This window comes from Salmo salar, chromosome 14, assembly GCF_965601325.2.
Source record: "Salmo salar chromosome 14, fSalSal1, whole genome shotgun sequence".
Classification (NCBI taxonomy): Eukaryota; Metazoa; Chordata; class Actinopteri; order Salmoniformes; family Salmonidae; genus Salmo; species Salmo salar.
Window position 1 is genome coordinate 412,573 of NC_138304.1, and position 24,488 is coordinate 437,060.

The following is a 24,488-nucleotide window of genomic DNA, read 5'->3' on the forward strand; positions in this document are numbered from 1 at the left end:
TTAGGCCTGTCCAGAATGTCGATAGTTCGGCATGACCGGGGTCACTGTTTTTGTGTCACGAAAATGAGAAAAAAATATCAGCCTTTTTTTGTGAAAATGGTTCAAAAAATTTTTTTTAGGCCTGTCCAGAATGTCGCTAGTTCGGCATGACCGGGGTCACTGTTTTTGTGTAAAAAAATGAAGAAAAAAAAATCAGCCATTTTTGGTGAAAATGGTTTTAAATTTTTTTTTTAGGCCTGTCCAGAATGTCGCTTTTTCGGCATGATCGGAGTCATCGTTTTTAGGGACAAAATAGAAATCTGCAATTTTTGGTGAAAATGGTTTTAAAATGTTTTTTTTTAGGCCTGTCCAGAATGTCGATAGTTCGGCATGACCGGGGTCACTGTTTTTGTGTCACGAAAATGAGAAAAAAATATCTGCAATTTTTTGTGAAAATGGTTCTAAAAAATTTTTTTAGGCCTGTCCAGAATGTCGCTTTTTCGGCATGATCGGAGTCATCGTTTTTAGGGACAAAATAGAAATCTGCAATTTTTTGTGAAAATGGTTTTAAAATGTTTTTTTTAGGCCTGTCCAGAATGTCGCTAGTTCGGCATAACCGGGGTCACTGTTTTTGTGTCACGAAAATGAAGAAAAAAATATCTGCAATTTTTTGTGAAAATGGTTCAAAAAATTTTTTTTAGGCCTGTCCAGAATGACGGTTTTTCGGCATGATCGGAGTCAACGTTTTTAGGAGACAAAATAGAAATCTGCAATTTTTTGTGAAAAACGTTTTAAAATGTTTTTTTTTAGGCCTGTCCAGAATGTCGATAGTTCGGCATGACCGGGGTCACTGTTTTTGTGTCAAAAAATGAAAAAAAGAATTCTGAGCTTTTTTTTTGAAAATGGTTCTAAAATGCATTTTTTTTAGGCCTGTCCAAAATGTCGCTAGTTCGACATGATCGGAGTCATCGTTTTTAGGGACAAAATAGAAATCTGCAATTTTTGGTGAAAATGGTTTTAAAATGTTTTTTTTTAGGCCTGTCCAGAATGTCGATAGTTCGGCATGACCGGGGTCACTGTTTTTGTGTCACGAAAATGAGAAAAAAATATCTGCCTTTTTTTGTGAAAATGGTTCAAAAAAAATTTTTTAGGCCTGTCCAGAATGTCGCTAGTTCGGCATGACCGGGGTCACTGTTTTTGTGTAAAAAAATGAAGAAAAAAAAATCAGCCATTTTTGGTGAAAATGGTTTTAAATTTTTTTTTTAGGCCTGTCCAGAATGTCGCTTTTTCGGCATGATCGGAGTCAACGTTTTTAGGGACAAAATAGAAATCTGCAATTTTTTGTGAAAAACGTTTTAAAATGTTTTTTAATAGGCCTGTCCAGAATGTCGATAGTTCGGCATGACCGGGGTCACTGTTTTTGTGTCAAAAAATGAAAAAAAGAATTCTGAGCTTTTTTTTGGAAAATGGTTCTAAAATGCATTTTTTTTAGGCCTGTCCAAAATGTCGCTAGTTCGGCATGATTGGAGTCATCGTTTTTAGGGACAAAATATAAATCTGCAATTTTTGGTGAAAATGGTTTTAAAAATTTTTTTTTAGGCCTGTCCAGAATGTCGATAGTTCGGCATGACCGGGGTCACTGTTTTTGTGTCAAAAAATGAAAAAAAGAATTCTGAGCTTTTTTTTTGAAAATGGTTCTAAAATGCATTTTTTTTAGGCCTGTCCAAAATGTCGCTAGTTCGGCATGATCGGAGTCATCGTTTTTAGGGACAAAATAGAAATCTGCAATTTTTTGTGAAAATGGTTCTAAAATGCATTTTTTTTAGGCCTGTCCAAAATGTCGCTAGTTCGGCATGATCGGAGTCATCGTTTTTAGGGACAAAATAGAAATCTGCAATTTTTTGTGAAAATGGTTCTAAAATTTTTTTTTAGGCCTGTCCAGAATGTCGCTAGTTTGGCATAACTGTTTTTGTGGTCACTGTTTTTGTGTCACGAAAATGAAGAAAAAAAAATCAGCAATTTTTGGTGAAAATGGTTTTTAAATTTTTTTTTAGACCTGTCCAGAATGTCGCTTTTTAGGCATGATCGGAGTCATCGTTTTTAGGGACAAAATAGAAATCTGCAATTTTTTGTGAAAATGGTTTTAAAATGTTTTTTTTAGGCCTGTCCAGAATGTCGATAGTTCGGTATGACCGGGGTCACTGTTTTTGTGTCACGAAAATGAAAAAAAAATATCAGCAATTTTTTGTGAAAATGGTTCAAAAACATTTTTTTAGGCCTGTCCAGAATGACGGTTTTTCGGCATGATCGGAGTCAACGTTTTTAGGGACAAAATAGAAATCTGCAATTTTTTGTGAAAAACGTTTTAAAATGTTTTTTTTTAGGCCTGTCCAGAATGTCGATAGTTCGGCATGACCGGGGTCACTGTTTTTGTGTCAAAAAATGAAAAAAAGAATTCTGAGCTTTTTTTTGTAAAATTGTTCTAAAATGCTTTTTTTTTAGGCCTGTCCAAAATGTCGCTAGTTCGGCATGATCGGAGTCATCGTTTTTGGTGACAAAAATAGAAATCTACAATTTTTTGTGAAAATGGTTTTAAAATGTTTTTTTTAGGCCTGTCCAGAATGTCGCTAGTTCGGCATAACCGGGGTCACTGTTTTTGTGTCACGAAAATGAAGAAAAAAAAATCAGCAATTTTTGGTGAAAATGGTTTTTAAATTTTTTTTTAGGCCTGTCCAGAATGTGGCTTTTTCGGCATGATCGGAGTCATCGTTTTTAGGGACAAAATAGAAATCTGCAATTTTTTGTGAAAATGGTTTTAAAATGTTTTTTTAGGCCTGTCCAGAATGTCGATAGTTCGGTATGACCGGGGTCACTGTTTTTGTGTCACGAAAATGAAAAAAAAATATCAGCAATTTTTTGTGAAAATGGTTCAAAAACATTTTTTTAGGCCTGTCCAGAATGACGGTTTTTCGGCATGATCGGAGGCAACGTTTTTAGGGACAAAATAGAAATCTGCAATTTTTTGTGAAAAACGTTTTAAAATGTTTTTTTTTAGGCCTGTCCAGAATGTCGATAGTTCGGCATGACCGGGGTCACTGTTTTTGTGTCAAAAAATGAAAAAAAGAATTCTGAGCTTTTTTTTGAAAATGGTTCTAAAATGCATTTTTTTTAGGCCTGTCCAAAATGTCGCTAGTTCGGCATGATCGGAGTCATCGTTTTTAGGGACAAAATAGAAATCTGCAATTTTTTGTGAAAATGGTTCTAAAATTTTTTTTTAGGCCTGTCCAGAATGTCGCTAGTTTGGCATAACTGTTTTTGTGGTCACTGTTTTTGTGTCACGAAAATGAAGAAAAAAAAATCAGCAATTTTTGGTGAAAATGGTTTTAAAATTTTTTTTTAGACCTGTCCAGAATGTCGCTTTTTAGGCATGATCGGAGTCATCGTTTTTAGGGACAAAATAGAAATCTGCAATTTTTTGTGAAAATGGTTTTAAAATGTTTTTTTTAGGCCTGTCCAGAATGTCGATAGTTCGGTATGACCGGGGTCACTGTTTTTGTGTCAAGAAAATGAAAAAAAAATATCTGCAATTTTTTGTGAAAATGGTTCAAAAAATTTTTTTTAGGCCTGTCCAGAATGACGGTTTTTCGGCATGATCGGAGTCAACGTTTTTAGGGACAAAATAGAAATCTGCAATTTTTTGTGAAAAACGTTTTAAAATGTTTTTTTTTAGGCCTGTCCAGAATGTCGATAGTTCGGCATGACCGGGGTCACTGTTTTTGTGTCAAAAAATGAAAAAAAGAATTCTGAGCTTTTTTTTTGAAAATGGTTCTAAAATGCATTTTTTTTAGGCCTGTCCAAAATGTCGCTAGTTCGGCATGATCGGAGTCATCGTTTTTAGGGACAAAATAGAAATCTGCAATTTTTGGTGAAAATGGTTTTAAAAATTTTTTTTTAGGCCTGTCCAGAATGTCGATAGTTCGGCATGACCGGGGTCACTGTTTTTGTGTCACGAAAATGAAAAAAAATATCTGCCTTTTTTTGTGAAAATGGTTCTAAAAAATTTTTTTAGGCCTGTCCAGAATGTCGCTAGTTCGGCATGACCGGGGTCACTGTTTTTGTGTAAAAAAATGAAGAAAAAAAAATCTGCCATTTTTGCTGAAAATGGTTTTTAAATTTTTTTTTAGGCCTGTCCAGAATGTCGCTTTTTCGGCATGATCGGAGTCATCGTTTTTAGGGACAAAATAGAAATCTGCAATTTTTTGTGAAAATGGTTTTAAAATGTTTTTTTTAGGCCTGTCCAGAATGTCGATAGTTCGGCATGACCGGGGTCACTGTTTTTGTGTCAAAAAATGAAAAAAAGAATTATGAGCTTTTTTTTGGAAAATGGTTCTAAAATGCTTTTTTTTTAGGCCTGTCCAAAATGTCGCTAGTTCGGCATGATCGGAGTATTCGTTTTTGGTGACAAAAATAGAAATCTACAATTTTTTGTGAAAATGGTTTTAAAATGTTTTTTTTAGGCCTGTCCAGAATGTCGCTAGTTTGGCATAACCGGGGTCACTGTTTTTGTGTCACGAAAATGAAGAAAAAAAAATCAGCAATTTTTGGTGAAAATGGTTTTAAAATTTTTTTTTTGACCTGTCCAGAATGTCGCTTTTTAGGCATGATCGGAGTCATCGTTTTTAGGGACAAAATAGAAATCTGCAATTTTTTGTGAAAATGGTTTTAAAATGTTTTTTTTAGGCCTGTCCAGAATGTCGATAGTTCGGTATGACCGGGGTCACTGTTTTTGTGTCACGAAAATGAAAAAAAAATATCTGCAATTTTTTTTTGAAAATGGTTCTAAAATGCATTTTTTTTAGGCCTGTCCAAAATGTCGCTAGTTCGGCATGATCGGAGTCATCGTTTTTAGGGACAAAATAGAAATCTGCAATTTTTGGTGAAAATGGTTTTAAAATGTTTTTTTTTAGGCCTGTCCAGAATGTCGCTAGTTCGGCATGACCGGGGTCACTGTTTTTGTGTAAAAAAAAGAAGAAAAAAAAATCAGCCATTTTTGGTGAAAATGGTTTTAAATTTTTTTTTTAGGCCTGTCCAAAATGTCGCTAGTTCGGCATGATCGGAGTCATCGTTTTTAGGGACAAAATAGAAATCTGCAATTTTTGGTGAAAATGGTTTTAAAATGTTTTTTTTTAGGCCTGTCCAGAATGTCGCTAGTTCGGCATGACCGGGGTCACTGTTTTTGTGTAAAAAAATGAAGAAAAAAAAATCAGCCATTTTTGGTGAAAATGGTTTTAATTTTTTTTTTTAGGCCTGTCCAGAATGTCGCTTTTTCGGCATGATCGGAGTCATCGTTTTTAGGGACAAAATAGAAATCTGCAATTTTTGGTGAAAATGGTTTTAAAATGTTTTTTTTTAGGCCTGTCCAGAATGTCGATAGTTCGGCATGACCGGGGTCACTGTTTTTGTGTCACGAAAATGAGAAAAAAATATCTGCAATTTTTTGTGAAAATGGTTCTAAAAAATTTTTTTAGGCCTGTCCAGAATGTCGCTTTTTCGGCATGATCGGAGTCATCGTTTTTAGGGACAAAATAGAAATCTGCAATGTTTTGTGAAAATGGTTTTAAAATGTTTTTTTTAGGCCTGTCCAGAATGTCGATAGTTCGGCATGACCGGGGTCACTGTTTTTGTGTCAAAAAATGAAAAAAAGAATTCTGAGCTTTTTTTTGGAAAATGGTTCTAAAATGCTTTTTTTTTAGGCCTGTCCAAAATGTCGCTAGTTCGGCATGATCGGAGTATTCGTTTTTGGTGACAAAAATAGAAATCTACAATTTTTTGTGAAAATGGTTTTAAAATGTTTTTTTTAGGCCTGTCCAGAATGTCGCTAGTTTGGCATAACCGGGGTCACTGTTTTTGTGTCACGAAAATGAAGAAAAAAAAATCAGCAATTTTTGGTGAAAATGGTTTTTAAATTTTTTTTTAGACCTGTCCAGAATGTCGCTTTTTAGGCATGATCGGAGTCATCGTTTTTAGGGACAAAATAGAAATCTGCAATTTTTTGTGAAAATGGTTTTAAAATGTTTTTTTTAGGCCTGTCCAGAATGTCGATAGTTCGGTATGACCGGGGTCACTGTTTTTGTGTCACGAAAATGAAAAAAAAATATCAGCAATTTTTTGTGAAAATGGTTCAAAAAATTTTTTTTAGGCCTGTCCAGAATGACGGTTTTTCGGCATGATCGTAGTCAACGTTTTTAGGGACAAAATAGAAATCTGCAATTTTTTGTGAAAAACGTTTTAAAATGTTTTTTTTTAGGCCTGTCCAGAATGTCGATAGTTCGGCATGACCGGGGTCACTGTTTTTGTGTCAAAAAATGAAAAAAAGAATTCTGAGCTTTTTTTTTGAAAATGGTTCTAAAATGCATTTTTTTTAGGCCTGTCCAAAATGTCGCTAGTTCGGCATGATCGGAGTCATCGTTTTTAGGGACAAAATAGAAATCTGCAATTTTTGGTGAAAATGTTTTAAAATGTTTTTTTTTAGGCCTGTCCAGAATGTCGATAGTTCGGCATGACCGGGGTCACTGTTTTTGTGTCACGAAAATGAGAAAAAAATATCTGCAATTTTTTGTGAAAATGGTTCTAAAAAAATTTTTTAGGCCTGTCCAGAATGTCGCTTTTTCGGCATGATCGGAGTCATCGTTTTTAGGGACAAAATAGAAATCTGCAATTTTTTGTGAAAATGGTTTTAAAATGTTTTTTTTAGGCCTGTCCAGAATGTCGCTAGTTCGGCATAACCGGGGTCACTGTTTTTGTGTCACGAAAATGAAGAAAAAAATATCTGCAATTTTTTGTGTAAATGGTTCCAAAAATTTTTTTTAGGCCTGTCCAGAATGACGGTTTTTCGGCATGATCGGAGTCAACGTTTTTAGGAGACAAAATAGAAATCTGCAATTTTTTGTGAAAAACGTTTTAAAATGTTTTTTTTTAGGCCTGTCCAGAATGTCGATAGTTCGGCATGACCGGGGTCACTGTTTTTGTGTCAAAAAATGAAAAAAAGAATTCTGAGCTTTTTTTTTGAAAATGGTTCTAAAATGCATTTTTTTTAGGCCTGTCCAAAATGTCGCTAGTTCGACATGATCGGAGTCATCGTTTTTAGGGACAAAATAGAAATCTGCAATTTTTGGTGAAAATGGTTTTAAAATGTTTTTTTTTAGGCCTGTCCAGAATGTCGATAGTTCGGCATGACCGGGGTCACTGTTTTTGTGTCACGAAAATGAGAAAAAAATATCTGCCTTTTTTTGTGAAAATGGTTCAAAAAAATTTTTTTAGGCCTGTCCAGAATGTCGCTAGTTCGGCATGACCGGGGTCACTGTTTTTGTGTAAAAAAATGAAGAAAAAAAAATCAGCCATTTTTGGTGAAAATGGTTTGAAAATTTTTTTTTAGGCCTGTCCAGAATGTCGCTTTTTCGGCATGATCGGAGTCATCGTTTTTAGGGACAAAATAGAAATCTGCAATTTTTGGTGAAAATGGTTTTAAAAATTTTTTTTTAGGCCTGTCCAGAATGTCGATAGTTCGGCATGACCGGGGTCACTGTTTTTGTGTCACGAAAATGAAAAAAAATATCTGCCTTTTTTTGTGAAAATGGTTCTAAAAAATTTTTTTAGGCCTGTCCAGAATGTCGCTAGTTCGGCATGACCGGGGTCACTGTTTTTGTGTAAAAAAATGAAGAAAAAAAAATCTGCCATTTTTGCTGAAAATGGTTTTTAAATTTTTTTTTAGGCCTGTCCAGAATGTCGCTTTTTCGGCATGATCGGAGTCATCGTTTTTAGGGACAAAATAGAAATCTGCAATTTTTTGTGAAAATGGTTTTAAAATGTTTTTTTTAGGCCTGTCCAGAATGTCGATAGTTCGGCATGACCGGGGTCACTGTTTTTGTGTCAAAAAATGAAAAAAAGAATTATGAGCTTTTTTTTGGAAAATGGTTCTAAAATGCTTTTTTTTTAGGCCTGTCCAAAATGTCGCTAGTTCGGCATGATCGGAGTATTCGTTTTTGGTGACAAAAATAGAAATCTACAATTTTTTGTGAAAATGGTTTTAAAATGTTTTTTTTAGGCCTGTCCAGAATGTCGCTAGTTTGGCATAACCGGGGTCACTGTTTTTGTGTCACGAAAATGAAGAAAAAAAAATCAGCAATTTTTGGTGAAAATGGTTTTAAAATTTTTTTTTTGACCTGTCCAGAATGTCGCTTTTTAGGCATGATCGGAGTCATCGTTTTTAGGGACAAAATAGAAATCTGCAATTTTTTGTGAAAATGGTTTTAAAATGTTTTTTTTAGGCCTGTCCAGAATGTCGATAGTTCGGTATGACCGGGGTCACTGTTTTTGTGTCACGAAAATGAAAAAAAAATATCTGCAATTTTTTTTTGAAAATGGTTCTAAAATGCATTTTTTTTAGGCCTGTCCAAAATGTCGCTAGTTCGGCATGATCGGAGTCATCGTTTTTAGGGACAAAATAGAAATCTGCAATTTTTGGTGAAAATGGTTTTAAAATGTTTTTTTTTAGGCCTGTCCAGAATGTCGCTAGTTCGGCATGACCGGGGTCACTGTTTTTGTGTAAAAAAAAGAAGAAAAAAAAATCAGCCATTTTTGGTGAAAATGGTTTTAAATTTTTTTTTTAGGCCTGTCCAAAATGTCGCTAGTTCGGCATGATCGGAGTCATCGTTTTTAGGGACAAAATAGAAATCTGCAATTTTTGGTGAAAATGGTTTTAAAATGTTTTTTTTTAGGCCTGTCCAGAATGTCGCTAGTTCGGCATGACTGGGGTCACTGTTTTTGTGTAAAAAAATGAAGAAAAAAAAATCAGCCATTTTTGGTGAAAATGGTTTTAATTTTTTTTTTTAGGCCTGTCCAGAATGTCGCTTTTTCGGCATGATCGGAGTCATCGTTTTTAGGGACAAAATAGAAATCTGCAATTTTTGGTGAAAATGGTTTTAAAATGTTTTTTTTTAGGCCTGTCCAGAATGTCGATAGTTCGGCATGACCGGGGTCACTGTTTTTGTGTCACGAAAATGAGAAAAAAATATCTGCAATTTTTTGTGAAAATGGTTCTAAAAAATTTTTTTAGGCCTGTCCAGAATGTCGCTTTTTCGGCATGATCGGAGTCATCGTTTTTAGGGACAAAATAGAAATCTGCAATGTTTTGTGAAAATGGTTTTAAAATGTTTTTTTTAGGCCTGTCCAGAATGTCGATAGTTCGGCATGACCGGGGTCACTGTTTTTGTGTCAAAAAATGAAAAAAAGAATTCTGAGCTTTTTTTTGGAAAATGGTTCTAAAATGCTTTTTTTTTAGGCCTGTCCAAAATGTCGCTAGTTCGGCATGATCGGAGTATTCGTTTTTGGTGACAAAAATAGAAATCTACAATTTTTTGTGAAAATGGTTTTAAAATGTTTTTTTTAGGCCTGTCCAGAATGTCGCTAGTTTGGCATAACCGGGGTCACTGTTTTTGTGTCACGAAAATGAAGAAAAAAAAATCAGCAATTTTTGGTGAAAATGGTTTTTAAATTTTTTTTTAGACCTGTCCAGAATGTCGCTTTTTAGGCATGATCGGAGTCATCGTTTTTAGGGACAAAATAGAAATCTGCAATTTTTTGTGAAAATGGTTTTAAAATGTTTTTTTTAGGCCTGTCCAGAATGTCGATAGTTCGGTATGACCGGGGTCACTGTTTTTGTGTCACGAAAATGAAAAAAAAATATCAGCAATTTTTTGTGAAAATGGTTCAAAAAATTTTTTTTAGGCCTGTCCAGAATGACGGTTTTTCGGCATGATCGTAGTCAACGTTTTTAGGGACAAAATAGAAATCTGCAATTTTTTGTGAAAAACGTTTTAAAATGTTTTTTTTTAGGCCTGTCCAGAATGTCGATAGTTCGGCATGACCGGGGTCACTGTTTTTGTGTCAAAAAATGAAAAAAAGAATTCTGAGCTTTTTTTTTGAAAATGGTTCTAAAATGCATTTTTTTTAGGCCTGTCCAAAATGTCGCTAGTTCGGCATGATCGGAGTCATCGTTTTTAGGGACAAAATAGAAATCTGCAATTTTTGGTGAAAATGTTTTAAAATGTTTTTTTTTAGGCCTGTCCAGAATGTCGATAGTTCGGCATGACCGGGGTCACTGTTTTTGTGTCACGAAAATGAGAAAAAAATATCTGCAATTTTTTGTGAAAATGGTTCTAAAAAAATTTTTTAGGCCTGTCCAGAATGTCGCTTTTTCGGCATGATCGGAGTCATCGTTTTTAGGGACAAAATAGAAATCTGCAATTTTTTGTGAAAATGGTTTTAAAATGTTTTTTTTAGGCCTGTCCAGAATGTCGCTAGTTCGGCATAACCGGGGTCACTGTTTTTGTGTCACGAAAATGAAGAAAAAAATATCTGCAATTTTTTGTGAAAATGGTTCCAAAAATTTTTTTTAGGCCTGTCCAGAATGACGGTTTTTCGGCATGATCGGAGTCAACGTTTTTAGGAGACAAAATAGAAATCTGCAATTTTTTGTGAAAAACGTTTTAAAATGTTTTTTTTTAGGCCTGTCCAGAATGTCGATAGTTCGGCATGACCGGGGTCACTGTTTTTGTGTCAAAAAATGAAAAAAAGAATTCTGAGCTTTTTTTTTGAAAATGGTTCTAAAATGCATTTTTTTTAGGCCTGTCCAAAATGTCGCTAGTTCGACATGATCGGAGTCATCGTTTTTAGGGACAAAATAGAAATCTGCAATTTTTGGTGAAAATGGTTTTAAAATGTTTTTTTTTAGGCCTGTCCAGAATGTCGATAGTTCGGCATGACCGGGGTCACTGTTTTTGTGTCACGAAAATGAGAAAAAAATATCTGCCTTTTTTTGTGAAAATGGTTCAAAAAAAATTTTTTAGGCCTGTCCAGAATGTCGCTAGTTCGGCATGACCGGGGTCACTGTTTTTGTGTAAAAAAATGAAGAAAAAAAAATCAGCCATTTTTGGTGAAAATGGTTTGAAAATTTTTTTTTAGGCCTGTCCAGAATGTCGCTTTTTCGGCATGATCGGAGTCATCGTTTTTAGGGACAAAATAGAAATCTGCAATTTTTGGTGAAAATGGTTTTAAAATGTTTTTTTTAGGCCTGTCCAGAATGTCGATAGTTCGGCATGACCGGGGTCACTGTTTTTGTGTCAAAAAATGAAAAAAAGAATTCTGAGCTTTTTTTTGTAAAATGGTTCTAAAATGCTTTTTTTTTAGGCCTGTCCAAAATGTCGCTAGTTCGGCATGATCGGAGTATTCGTTTTTGGTGACAAAAATAGAAATCTACAATTTTTTGTGAAAATGGTTTTAAAATGTTTTTTTTAGGCCTGTCCAGAATGTCGCTAGTTTGGCATAACCGGGGTCACTGTTTTTGTGTCACGAAAATGAAGAAAAAAAAATCAGCAATTTTTGGTGAAAATGGTTTTTAAAAAATTTTTTAGACCTGTCCAGAATGTCGCTTTTTAGGCATGATCGGAGTCATCGTTTTTAGGGACAAAATAGAAATCTGCAATTTTTGGTGAAAATGGTTTTAAAATGTTTTTTTTAGGCCTGTCCAGAATGTCGATAGTTCGGTATGACCGGGGTCACTGTTTTTGTGTCACGAAAATGAAAAAAAAATATCAGCAATTTTTTGTGAAAATGGTTCAAAAAAATTTTTTTAGGCCTGTCCAGAATGACGGTTTTTCGGCATGATCGGAGTCAACGTTTTTAGGGACAAAATAGAAATCTGCAATTTTTTGTGAAAAACGTTTTAAAATGTTTTTTTTTAGGCCTGTCCAGAATGTCGATAGTTCGGCATGACCGGGGTCACTGTTTTTGTGTCAAAAAATGAAAAAAAGAATTCTGAGCTTTTTTTTTGAAAATGGTTCTAAAATGCATTTTTTTTAGGCCTGTCCAAAATGTCGCTTTTTCGGCATGATCGGAGTCATCGTTTTTAGGGACAAAATAGAAATCTGCAATTTTTGGTGAAAATGTTTTAAAATGTTTTTTTTTAGGCCTGTCCAGAATGTCGATAGTTCGGCATGACCGGGGTCACTGTTTTTGTGTCACGAAAATGAGAAAAAAATATCAGCCTTTTTTTGTGAAAATGGTTCAAAAAATTTTTTTTAGGCCTGTCCAGAATGTCGCTAGTTCGGCATGACCGGGGTCACTGTTTTTGTGTAAAAAAATGAAGAAAAAAAAATCAGCCATTTTTGGTGAAAATGGTTTTAAATTTTTTTTTTAGGCCTGTCCAGAATGTCGCTTTTTCGGCATGATCGGAGTCATCGTTTTTAGGGACAAAATAGAAATCTGCAATTTTTGGTGAAAATGGTTTTAAAATGTTTTTTTTTAGGCCTGTCCAGAATGTCGATAGTTCGGCATGACCGGGGTCACTGTTTTTGTGTCACGAAAATGAGAAAAAAATATCTGCAATTTTTTGTGAAAATGGTTCTAAAAAATTTTTTTTGGCCTGTCCAGAATGTCGCTTTTTCGGCATGATCGGAGTCATCGTTTTTAGGGACAAAATAGAAATCTGCAATTTTTTGTGAAAATGGTTTTAAAATGTTTTTTTTAGGCCTGTCCAGAATGTCGCTAGTTCGGCATAACCGGGGTCACTGTTTTTGTGTCACGAAAATGAAGAAAAAAATATCTGCAATTTTTTGTGAAAATGGTTCAAAAAATTTTTTTTAGGCCTGTCCAGAATGACGGTTTTTCGGCATGATCGGAGTCAACGTTTTTAGGAGACAAAATAGAAATCTGCAATTTTTTGTGAAAAACGTTTTAAAATGTTTTTTTTTAGGCCTGTCCAGAATGTCGATAGTTCGGCATGACCGGGGTCACTGTTTTTGTGTCAAAAAATGAAAAAAAGAATTCTGAGCTTTTTTTTTGAAAATGGTTCTAAAATGCATTTTTTTTAGGCCTGTCCAAAATGTCGCTAGTTCGACATGATCGGAGTCATCGTTTTTAGGGACAAAATAGAAATCTGCAATTTTTGGTGAAAATGGTTTTAAAATGTTTTTTTTTAGGCCTGTCCAGAATGTCGATAGTTCGGCATGACCGGGGTCACTGTTTTTGTGTCACGAAAATGAGAAAAAAATATCTGCCTTTTTTTGTGAAAATGGTTCAAAAAAAATTTTTTAGGCCTGTCCAGAATGTCGCTAGTTCGGCATGACCGGGGTCACTGTTTTTGTGTAAAAAAATGAAGAAAAAAAAATCAGCCATTTTTGGTGAAAATGGTTTTAAAATTTTTTTTTAGGCCTGTCCAGAATGTCGCTTTTTCGGCATGATCGGAGTCAACGTTTTTAGGGACAAAATAGAAATCTGCAATTTTTTGTGAAAAACGTTTTAAAATGTTTTTTAATAGGCCTGTCCAGAATGTCGATAGTTCGGCATGACCGGGGTCACTGTTTTTGTGTCAAAAAATGAAAAAAAGAATTCTGAGCTTTTTTTTGGAAAATGGTTCTAAAATGCATTTTTTTTAGGCCTGTCCAAAATGTCGCTAGTTCGGCATGATTGGAGTCATCGTTTTTAGGGACAAAATATAAATCTGCAATTTTTGGTGAAAATGGTTTTAAAATTTTTTTTTTAGGCCTGTCCAGAATGTCGATAGTTCGGCATGACCGGGGTCACTGTTTTTGTGTCAAAAAATGAAAAAAAGAATTCTGAGCTTTTTTTTTGAAAATGGTTCTAAAATGCATTTTTTTTAGGCCTGTCCAAAATGTCGCTAGTTCGGCATGATCGGAGTCATCGTTTTTAGGGACAAAATAGAAATCTGCAATTTTTTGTGAAAATGGTTCTAAAATGCATTTTTTTTAGGCCTGTCCAAAATGTCGCTAGTTCGGCATGATCGGAGTCATCGTTTTTAGGGACAAAATAGAAATCTGCAATTTTTTGTGAAAATGGTTCTAAAATTTTTTTTTAGGCCTGTCCAGAATGTCGCTAGTTTGGCATAACTGTTTTTGTGGTCACTGTTTTTGTGTCACGAAAATGAAGAAAAAAAAATCAGCAATTTTTGGTGAAAATGGTTTTTAAATTTTTTTTTAGACCTGTCCAGAATGTCGCTTTTTAGGCATGATCGGAGTCATCGTTTTTAGGGACAAAATAGAAATCTGCAATTTTTTGTGAAAATGGTTTTAAAATGTTTTTTTTAGGCCTGTCCAGAATGTCGATAGTTCGGTATGACCGGGGTCACTGTTTTTGTGTCACGAAAATGAAAAAAAAATATCAGCAATTTTTTGTGAAAATGGTTCAAAAACATTTTTTTAGGCCTGTCCAGAATGACGGTTTTTCGGCATGATCGGAGTCAACGTTTTTAGGGACAAAATAGAAATCTGCAATTTTTTGTGAAAAACGTTTTAAAATGTTTTTTTTTAGGCCTGTCCAGAATGTCGATAGTTCGGCATGACCGGGGTCACTGTTTTTGTGTCAAAAAATGAAAAAAAGAATTCTGAGCTTTTTTTTGTAAAATTGTTCTAAAATGCTTTTTTTTTAGGCCTGTCCAAAATGTCGCTAGTTCGGCATGATCGGAGTCATCGTTTTTGGTGACAAAAATAGAAATCTACAATTTTTTGTGAAAATGGTTTTAAAATGTTTTTTTTAGGCCTGTCCAGAATGTCGCTAGTTCGGCATAACCGGGGTCACTGTTTTTGTGTCACGAAAATGAAGAAAAAAAAATCAGCAATTTTTGGTGAAAATGGTTTTTAATTTTTTTTTTAGGCCTGTCCAGAATGTGGCTTTTTCGGCATGATCGGAGTCATCGTTTTTAGGGACAAAATAGAAATCTGCAATTTTTTGTGAAAATGGTTTTAAAATGTTTTTTTAGGCCTGTCCAGAATGTCGATAGTTCGTCATGACCGGGGTCACTGTTTTTGTGTCACGAAAAATAAAAATAAATATCTGCAATTTTTTGTGAAAATGGTTCTAACATTTTTTTTTAGGCCTGTCCAGAATGTCGCTTTTTCGGCATGATCGGAGTCATCGTTTTTAGGGACAAAATAGAAATCTGCAATTTTTTGTGAAAATGGTTCTAAAATTATTTTTTTTAGGCCTGTCCAGAATGTCGATAGTTCGGCATGACCGGGGTCACTGTTTTTGTGTCACGAAAATGAGAAAAAAATATCTGCCTTTTTTTGTGAAAATGGTTCCAAAAATTTTTTTTAGGCCTGTCCAGAATGTCGCTAGTTCGGCATGACCGGGGTCACTGTTTTTGTGTAAAAAAATGAAGAAAAAAAAATCAGCCATTTTTGGTGAAAATGGTTTTAAAAATTTTTTTTAGGCCTGTCCAGAATGTCGCTTTTTCGGCATGATCGGAGTCATCGTTTTTAGGGACAAAATAGAAATCTGCAATTTTTGGTGAAAATGGTTTTAAAATGTTTTTTTTAGGCCTGTCCAGAATGTCGATAGTTCGGCATGACCGGGGTCACTGTTTTTGTGTCACGAAAATGAGAAAAAAATATCTGCAATTTTTTGTGAAAATGGTTCTAAAAAATTTTTTTAGGCCTGTCCAGAATGTCGCTTTTTCGGCATGATCGGAGTCATCGTTTTTAGGGACAAAATAGAAATCTGCAATTTTTTGTGAAAATGGTTTTAAAATGTTTTTTTTAGGCCTGTCCAGAATGTCGATAGTTCGGCATGACCGGGGTCACTGTTTTTGTGTCAAAAAATGAAAAAAAGAATTCTGAGCTTTTTTTTGTAAAATTGTTCTAAAAAACATTTTTTTTTAGGCCTGTCCAGAATGTCGCTTTTTCGGCATGATCGGAGTCATCGTTTTTAGGGACAAAATAGAAATCTGCAATTTTTTGTGAAAATGGTTCTAAAATTTTTTTTTTTAGGCCTGTCCAGAATGTCGATAGTTCGGCATGACCGGGGTCACTGTTTTTGTGTCACGAAAATGAGAAAAAAATATCTGCCTTTTTTTGTGAAAATGGTTCCAAAAATTTTTTTTAGGCCTGTCCAGAATGTCGCTAGTTCGGCATGACCGGGGTCACTGTTTTTGTGTAAAAAAATGAAGAAAAAAAAATCAGCCATTTTTGGTGAAAATGGTTTTAAATTTTTTTTTTAGGCCTGTCCAGAATGTCGCTTTTTCGGCATGATCGGAGTCATCGTTTTTAGGGACAAAATAGAAATCTGCAATTTTTGGTGAAAATGGTTTTAAAATGTTTTTTTTAGGCCTGTCCAGAATGTCGATAGTTCGGCATGACCGGGGTCACTGTTTTTGTGTCACGAAAATGAGAAAAAAATATCAGCAATTTTTTGTGAAAATGGTTCTAAAAAAATTTTTTAGGCCTGTCCAGAATGTCGCTTTTTCGGCATGATCGGAGTCATCGTTTTTAGGGACAAAATAGAAATCTGCAATTTTTTGTGAAAATGGTTTTAAAATGTTTTTTTTAGGCCTGTCCAGAATGTCGATAGTTCGGCATGACCGGGGTCACTGTTTTTGTGTCAAAAAATGAAAAAAAGAATTCTGAGCTTTTTTTTGTAAAATTGTTCTAAAATGCTTTTTTTTTAGGCCTGTCCAAAATGTCGCTAGTTCGGCATGATCGGAGTATTCGTTTTTGGTGACAAAAATAGAAATCTACAATTTTTTGTGAAAATGGTTTTAAAATGTTTTTTTTAGGCCTGTCCAGAATGTCGCTAGTTCGGCATAACCGGGGTCACTGTTTTTGTGTCACGAAAATGAAGAAAAAAAATTCAGCAATTTTTGGTGAAAATGGTTTTGAAATTTTTTTTTAGGCCTGTCCAGAATGTGGCTTTTTCGGCATGATTGGAGTCTTCGTTTTTAGGGACAAAATAGAAATCTGCAATTTTTTGTGAAAATGGTTTTAAAATGTTTTTTTAGGCCTGTCCAGAATGTCGATAGTTCGTCATGACCGGGGTCACTGTTTTTGTGTCACGAAAAATAAAAATAAATATCTGCAATTTTTTGTGAAAATGGTTCTAACATTTTTTTTTAGGCCTGTCCAGAATGTCGCTTTTTCGGCATGATCGGAGTCATCGTTTTTAGGGACAAAATAGAAATCTGCAATTTTTTGTGAAAATGGTTCTAAAATTTTTTTTTTTAGGCCTGTCCAGAATGTCGATAGTTCGGCATGACCGGGGTCACTGTTTTTGTGTCACGAAAATGAGAAAAAAATATCTGCCTTTTTTTGTGAAAATGGTTCCAAAAATTTTTTTTAGGCCTGTCCAGAATGTCGCTAGTTCGGCATGACCGGGGTCACTGTTTTTGTGTAAAAAAATGAAGAAAAAAAAATCAGCCATTTTTGGTGAAAATGGTTTTAAATTTTTTTTTTAGGCCTGTCCAGAATGTCGCTTTTTCGGCATGATCGGAGTCATCGTTTTTAGGGACAAAATAGAAATCTGCAATTTTTGGTGAAAATGGTTTTAAAATGTTTTTTTTAGGCCTGTCCAGAATGTCGATAGTTCGGCATGACCGGGGTCACTGTTTTTGTGTCACGAAAATGAGAAAAAAATATCTGCAATTTTTTGTGAAAATGGTTCTAAAAAATTTTTTTAGGCCTGTCCAGAATGTCGCTTTTTCGGCATGATCGGAGTCATCGTTTTTAGGGACAAAATAGAAATCTGCAATTTTTTGTGAAAATGGTTTTAAAATGTTTTTTTTAGGCCTGTCCAGAATGTCGATAGTTCGGCATGACCGGGGTCACTGTTTTTGTGTCAAAAAATGAAAAAAAGAATTCTGAGCTTTTTTTTGTAAAATTGTTCTAAAATGCTTTTTTTTTAGGCCTGTCCAAAATGTCGCTAGTTCGGCATGATCGGAGTATTCGTTTTTGGTGACAAAAATAGAAATCTACAATTTTTTGTGAAAATGGTTTTAAAATGTTTTTTTTAGGCCTGTCCAGAATGTCGCTAGTTCGGCATAACCGGGGTCACTGTTTTTGTGTCACGAAAATGAAGAAAAAAAAATCAGCAATTTTTGGTGAAAATGGTTTTTAAATTTTTTTTTAGGCCTGTCCAGAATGTGGCTTTTTCGGCATGATCGGAGTCATCGTTTTTAGGGACAAAATAGAAATCTGCAATTTTTTGTGAAAATGGTTTTAAAATGTTTTTTTTAGGCCTGTCCAGAATGTCGATAGTTCGGCATGACCGGGGTCACTGTTTTTGTGTCAAAAAATGAAAAAAAGCATTCTGAGCTTTTTTTTTGAAAATGGTTCTAAAATGCTTTTTTTTAGGCCTGTCCAAAATGTCGCTAGTTCGGCATGATCGGAGTCATCGTTTTTGGTGACAAAAATAGAAATCTACAATTTTTTGTGAAAATGGTTTTAAAATGTTTTTTTTTAGGCCTGTCCAGAATGTCGCTAGTTCGGCATGATCGGAGTCATCTTTTTTAGGGACAAAATAGAAATCTGCAATTTTTTGTGAAAATGGTTTTAAAATGTTTTTTTTAGACCTGTCCATAATGTCGATAGTTCGGTATGACCGGGGTCACTGTTTTTGTGTCAAAAAATGAAGAAAAAAAAATCAGCCATTTTTGGTGAAAATGGTTTTTAAATTTTTTTTTTAGGCCTGTCCAGAATGTCGCTTTTCGGCATGATCGGAGTCATCGTTTTTAGGGACAAAATAGAAATCTGCAATTTTTGGTGAAAATGGTTCTAAAATTTTTTTTTAGGCCTGTCCAGAATGTCGCTTTTTCGGCATGATCGGAGTCATCGTTTTTAGGGACAAAATAGAAATCTGCAATTTTTTGTGAAAATGTTTTTAAAATGTTTTTTTTAGGCCTGTCCAGAATGTCGATAGTTCGGCATGACCGGGGTCACTGTTTTTGTGTCACGAAAATAAAAATAAAATATCTGCAATTTTTTGTGAAAATGGTTCTAAAAAATTTTTTTAGGCCTGTCCAAAATGTCGCTAGTTCGGCATGATCGGAGTCATCGTTTTTGGTGACAAAAATAGAAATCTACAATTTTTTGTGAAAATGGTTTTAAAATGTTTTTTTTTTAGGCCTGTCCAGAATGTCGCTAGTTCGGCATGACCGGGGTCACTGTTTTTGTGTCACGAAAATGAAGAAAAAAAAATCAGCAATTTTTGGTGAAAATGGTTTTAAAAATTTTTTTTAGACCTGTCCAGAATGTCGCTTTTTCGGCATGATCGGAGTCATCGTTTTTAGGGACAAAATAGAAATCTGCAATTTTTGGTGAAAATGGTTTTAAAATGTTTTTTTTAGGCCTGTCCAGAATGTCGATAGTTCGGCATGACCGGGGTCACTGTTTTTGTGTCACGAAAATGAGAAAAAAATATCTGCAATTTTTTGTGAAAATGGTTCAAAAAAATTTTTTTAGGCCTGTCCAGAATGTTGCTTTTTCGGCATGATCGGAGTCATCGTTTTTAGGGACAAAATAGAAATCTGCAATTTTTGGTGATAATGGTTTTAAAATGTTTTTTTTAGGCCTGTCCAGAATGTCGATAGTTCGGCATGACCGGGGTCACTGTTTTTGTGTCACGAAAATGAGAAAAAAATATCTGCAATTTTTTGTGAAAATGGTTCAAAAAAAATTTTTTAGGCCTGTCCAGAATGTTGCTTTTTCGGCATGATCGGAGTCATCGTTTTTAGGGACAAAATAGAAATCTGCAATTTTTGGTGATAATGGTTTTAAAATGTTTTTTTTTAGGCCTGTCCAGAATGTCGATAGTTCGGCATGACCGGGGTCACTGTTTTTGTGTCACGAAAATGAGAAAAAAATATCTGCAATTTTTGGTGAAAATGGTTCTAAAAAATTTTTTTAGGCCTGTCCAGAATGTCGCTTTTTCGGCATGATCAGAGTCATCGTTTTTAGGGACAAAATAGAAATCTGCAATTTTTTGTGAAAATGGTTCTAAAATTTTTTTTTAGGCCTGTCCAGAATGTCGCTTTTTCGGCATGATCGGAGTCATCGTTTTTAGGGACAAAATAGAAATCTGCAATTTTTTGTGAAAATGGTTTTAAAATGTTTTTTTTAGGCCTGTCCAGAATGTCGATAGTTCGGCATGACCGGGGTCACTGTTTTTGTGTCAAAAAATGAAAAAAAGCATTCTGAGCTTTTTTTTTGAAAATGGTTCTAAAATGCTTTTTTTTTAGGCCTGTCCAAAATGTCGCTAGTTCGGCATGATCGGAGTCATCGTTTTTAGGGACAAAATAGAAATCTGCAATTTTTTGTGAAAATGGTTCTAAAAATTTTTTTTAGGCCTGTCCAGAATGTCGCTTTTTCGGCATGATCGGAGTCATCGTTTTTAGGGACAAAATAGAAATCTGCAATTTTTTGTGAAAATGGTTTTAAAATGTTTTTTTTAGGCCTGTCCAGAATGTCGATAGTTCGGCATGACCGGGGTCACTGTTTTTGTGTCAAAAAATGAAAAAAAGCATTCTGAGCTTTTTTTTTGAAAATGGTTCTAAAATGCTTTTTTTTTAGGCCTGTCCAAAATGTCGCTAGTTCGGCATGATCGGAGTCATCGTTTTTGGTGACAAAAATAGAAATCTACAATTTTTTGTGAAAATGGTTTTAAAATGTTTTTTTTTAGGCCTGTCCAGAATGTCGCTAGTTCGGCATGATCGGAGTCATCTTTTTTAGGGACAAAATAGAAATCTGCAATTTTTTGTGAAAATGGTTTTAAAATGTTTTTTTTAGACCTGTCCATAATGTCGATAGTTCGGTATGACCGGGGTCACTGTTTTTGTGTCAAAAAATGAAGAAAAAAAAATCAGCCATTTTTGGTGAAAATGGTTTTTAAATTTTTTTTTTAGGCCTGTCCAGAATGTCGCTTTTCGGCATGATCGGAGTCATCGTTTTTAGGGACAAAATAGAAATCTGCAATTTTTTGTGAAAATGTTTTTAAAATGTTTTTTTTAGGCCTGTCCAGAATGTCGATAGTTCGGCATGACCGGGGTCACTGTTTTTGTGTCACGAAAATAAAAATAAAATATCTGCAATTTTTTGTGAAAATGGTTCTAAAAATTTTTTTTAGGCCTGTCCAAAATGTCGCTAGTTCGGCATGATCGGAGTCATCGTTTTTGGTGACAAAAATAGAAATCTACAATTTTTTGTGAAAATGGTTTTAAAATGTTTTTTTTTTAGGCCTGTCCAGAATGTCGCTAGTTCGGCATGACCGGGGTCACTGTTTTTGTGTCACGAAAATGAGAAAAAAATATCTGCAATTTTTTGTGAAAATGGTTCAAAAAAAATTTTTTAGGCCTGTCCAGAATGTTGCTTTTTCGGCATGATCGGAGTCATCGTTTTTAGGGACAAAATAGAAATCTGCAATTTTTGGTGATAATGGTTTTAAAATGTTTTTTTTTAGGCCTGTCCAGAATGTCGATAGTTCGGCATGACCGGGGTCACTGTTTTTGTGTCACGAAAATGAGAAAAAAATATCTGCAATTTTTGGTGAAAATGGTTCTAAAAAATTTTTTTAGGCCTGTCCAGAATGTCGCTTTTTCGGCATGATCAGAGTCATCGTTTTTAGGGACAAAATAGAAATCTGCAATTTTTTGTGAAAATGGTTCTAAAATTTTTTTTTAGGCCTGTCCAGAATGTCGCTTTTTCGGCATGATCGGAGTCATCGTTTTTTGGGACAAAATAGAAATCTGCAATTTTTTGTGAAAATGGTTTTAAAATGTTTTTTTTAGGCCTGTCCAGAATGTCGATAGTTCGGCATGACCGGGGTCACTGTTTTTGTGTCAAAAAATGAAAAAAAGCATTCTGAGCTTTTTTTTTGAAAATGGTTCTAAAATGCTTTTTTTTTAGGCCTGTCCAAAATGTCGCTAGTTCGGCATGATCGGAGTCATCGTTTTTAGGGACAAAATAGAAATCTGCAATTTTTTGTGAAAATGGTTCTAAAAATTTTTTTTAGGCCTGTCCAGAATGTCGCTTTTTCGGCATGATCGGAGTCATCGTTTTTAGGGACAAAATAGAAATCTGCAATTTTTTGTGAAAATGGTTTTAAAATGTTTTTTTTAGGCCTGTCCAGAATGTCGATAGTTCGGCATGACCGGGGTCACTGTTTTTGTGTCAAAAAATGAAAAAAAGCATTCTGAGCTTTTTTTTTGAAAATGGTTCTAAAATGCTTTTTTTTTAGGCCTGTCCAAAATGTCGCTAGTTCGGCATGATCGGAGTCATCGTTTTTGGTGACAAAAATAGAAATCTACAATTTTTTGTGAAAATGGTTTTAAAATGTTTTTTTTTAGGCCTGTCCAGAATGTCGCTAGTTCGGCATGATCGGAGTCATCTTTTTTAGGGACAAAATAGAAATCTGCAATTTTTTGTGAAAATGGTTTTAAAATGTTTTTTTTAGACCTGTCCATAATGTCGATAGTTCGGTATGACCGGGGTCACTGTTTTTGTGTCAAAAAATGAAGAAAAAAAAATCAGCCATTTTTGGTGAAAATGGTTTTTAAATTTTTTTTTTAGGCCTGTCCAGAATGTCGCTTTTCGGCATGATCGGAGTCATCGTTTTTAGGGACAAAATAGAAATCTGCAATTTTTTGTGAAAATGTTTTTAAAATGTTTTTTTTAGGCCTGTCCAGAATGTCGATAGTTCGGCATGACCGGGGTCACTGTTTTTGTGTCACGAAAATAAAAATAAAATATCTGCAATTTTTTGTGAAAATGGTTCTAAAAATTTTTTTTAGGCCTGTCCAAAATGTCGCTAGTTCGGCATGATCGGAGTCATCGTTTTTGGTGACAAAAATAGAAATCTACAATTTTTTGTGAAAATGGTTTTAAAATGTTTTTTTTTTAGGCCTGTCCAGAATGTCGCTAGTTCGGCATGACCGGGGTCACTGTTTTTGTGTCACGAAAATGAAGAAAAAAAAATCAGCAATTTTTGGTGAAAATGGTTTTAAATTTTTTTTTTAGACCTGTCCAGAATGTCGCTTTTTCGGCATGATCGGAGTCATCGTTTTTAGGGACAAAATAGAAATCTGCAATTTTTGGTGAAAATGGTTTTAAAATGTTTTTTTTAGGCCTGTCCAGAATGTCGATAGTTCGGCATGACCGGGGTCACTGTTTTTGTGTCACGAAAATGAGAAAAAAATATCTGCAATTTTTTGTGAAAATGGTTCAAAAAATTTTTTTTAGGCCTGTCCAGAATGTTGCTTTTTCGGCATGATCGGAGTCATCGTTTTTAGGGACAAAATAGAAATCTGCAATTTTTTGTGAAAATGGTTTTAAAATGTTTTTTTTAGGCCTGTCCATAATGTCGATAGTTCGGTATGACCGGGGTCACTGTTTTTGTGTAAAATAATGAAGAAAAAAAAATCAGCCATTTTTGGTGAAAATGGTTTTAAAATGTTTTTTTTTAGGCCTGTCCAGAATGTCGATAGTTCGGCATGACCGGGGTCACTGTTTTTGTGTCAAAAAATGAAAAAAAGCATTCTGAGCTTTTTTTTTGAAAATGGTTCTAAAATGCTTTTTTTTAGGCCTGTCCAGAATGTCGCTAGTTCGGCATGATCGGAGTCATCTTTTTTAGGGACAAAATAGAAATCTGCAATTTTTTGTGAAAATGGTTTTAAAATGTTTTTTTTAGACCTGTCCATAATGTCGATAGTTCGGTATGACCGGGGTCACTGTTTTTGTGTCAAAAAATGAAGAAAAAAAAATCAGCCATTTTTGGTGAAAATGGTTTTTAAATTTTTTTTTTAGGCCTGTCCAGAATGTCGCTTTTCGGCATGATCGGAGTCATCGTTTTTAGGGACAAAATAGAAATCTGCAATTTTTGGTGAAAATGGTTCTAAAAATTTTTTTTAGGCCTGTCCAGAATATCGCTTTTTCGGCATGATCGGAGTCATCGTTTTTAGGGACAAAATAGAAATCTGCAATTTTTTGTGAAAATGTTTTTAAAATGTTTTTTTTAGGCCTGTCCAGAATGTCGATAGTTCGGCATGACCGGGGTCACTGTTTTTGTGTCACGAAAATAAAAATAAAATATCTGCAATTTTTTGTGAAAATGGTTCTAAAAAATTTTTTTAGGCCTGTCCAAAATGTCGCTAGTTCGGCATGATCGGAGTCATCGTTTTTAGGGACAAAATAGAAATCTGCAATTTTTGGTGAAAATGGTTTTAAAATGTTTTTTTTAGGCCTGTCCAGAATGTCGATAGTTCGGCATGACCAGGGTCACTGTTTTTGTGTCACGAAAATGAAAAAAAAATATCTGCAATTTTTTGTGAAAATGGTTCTACATTTTTTTTTAGGATTGTCCAGAATGTCGCTTTTTCGGCATGATCGGAGTCATCGTTTTTAGGGACAAAATAGAAATCTGCAATTTTTTTTGAAAATGTTTTTACAAGGTTTTTTGGAGGCCTGTCCTGAATGTCGATAGTTCGGCATGACCGGGGTCACTGTTTTTGTGTCACGAAAATGAGAAAAAAATATCTGCCTTTTTTTGTGAAAATGGTTCTAAAATTTTTTTTTAGGCCTGTCCAGAATGTCGCTAGTTCGGCATGACCGGGGTCACTGTTTTTGTGTAAAAAAATGAAGAAAAAAAAATCAGCCATTTTTGCTGAAAATGGTTTT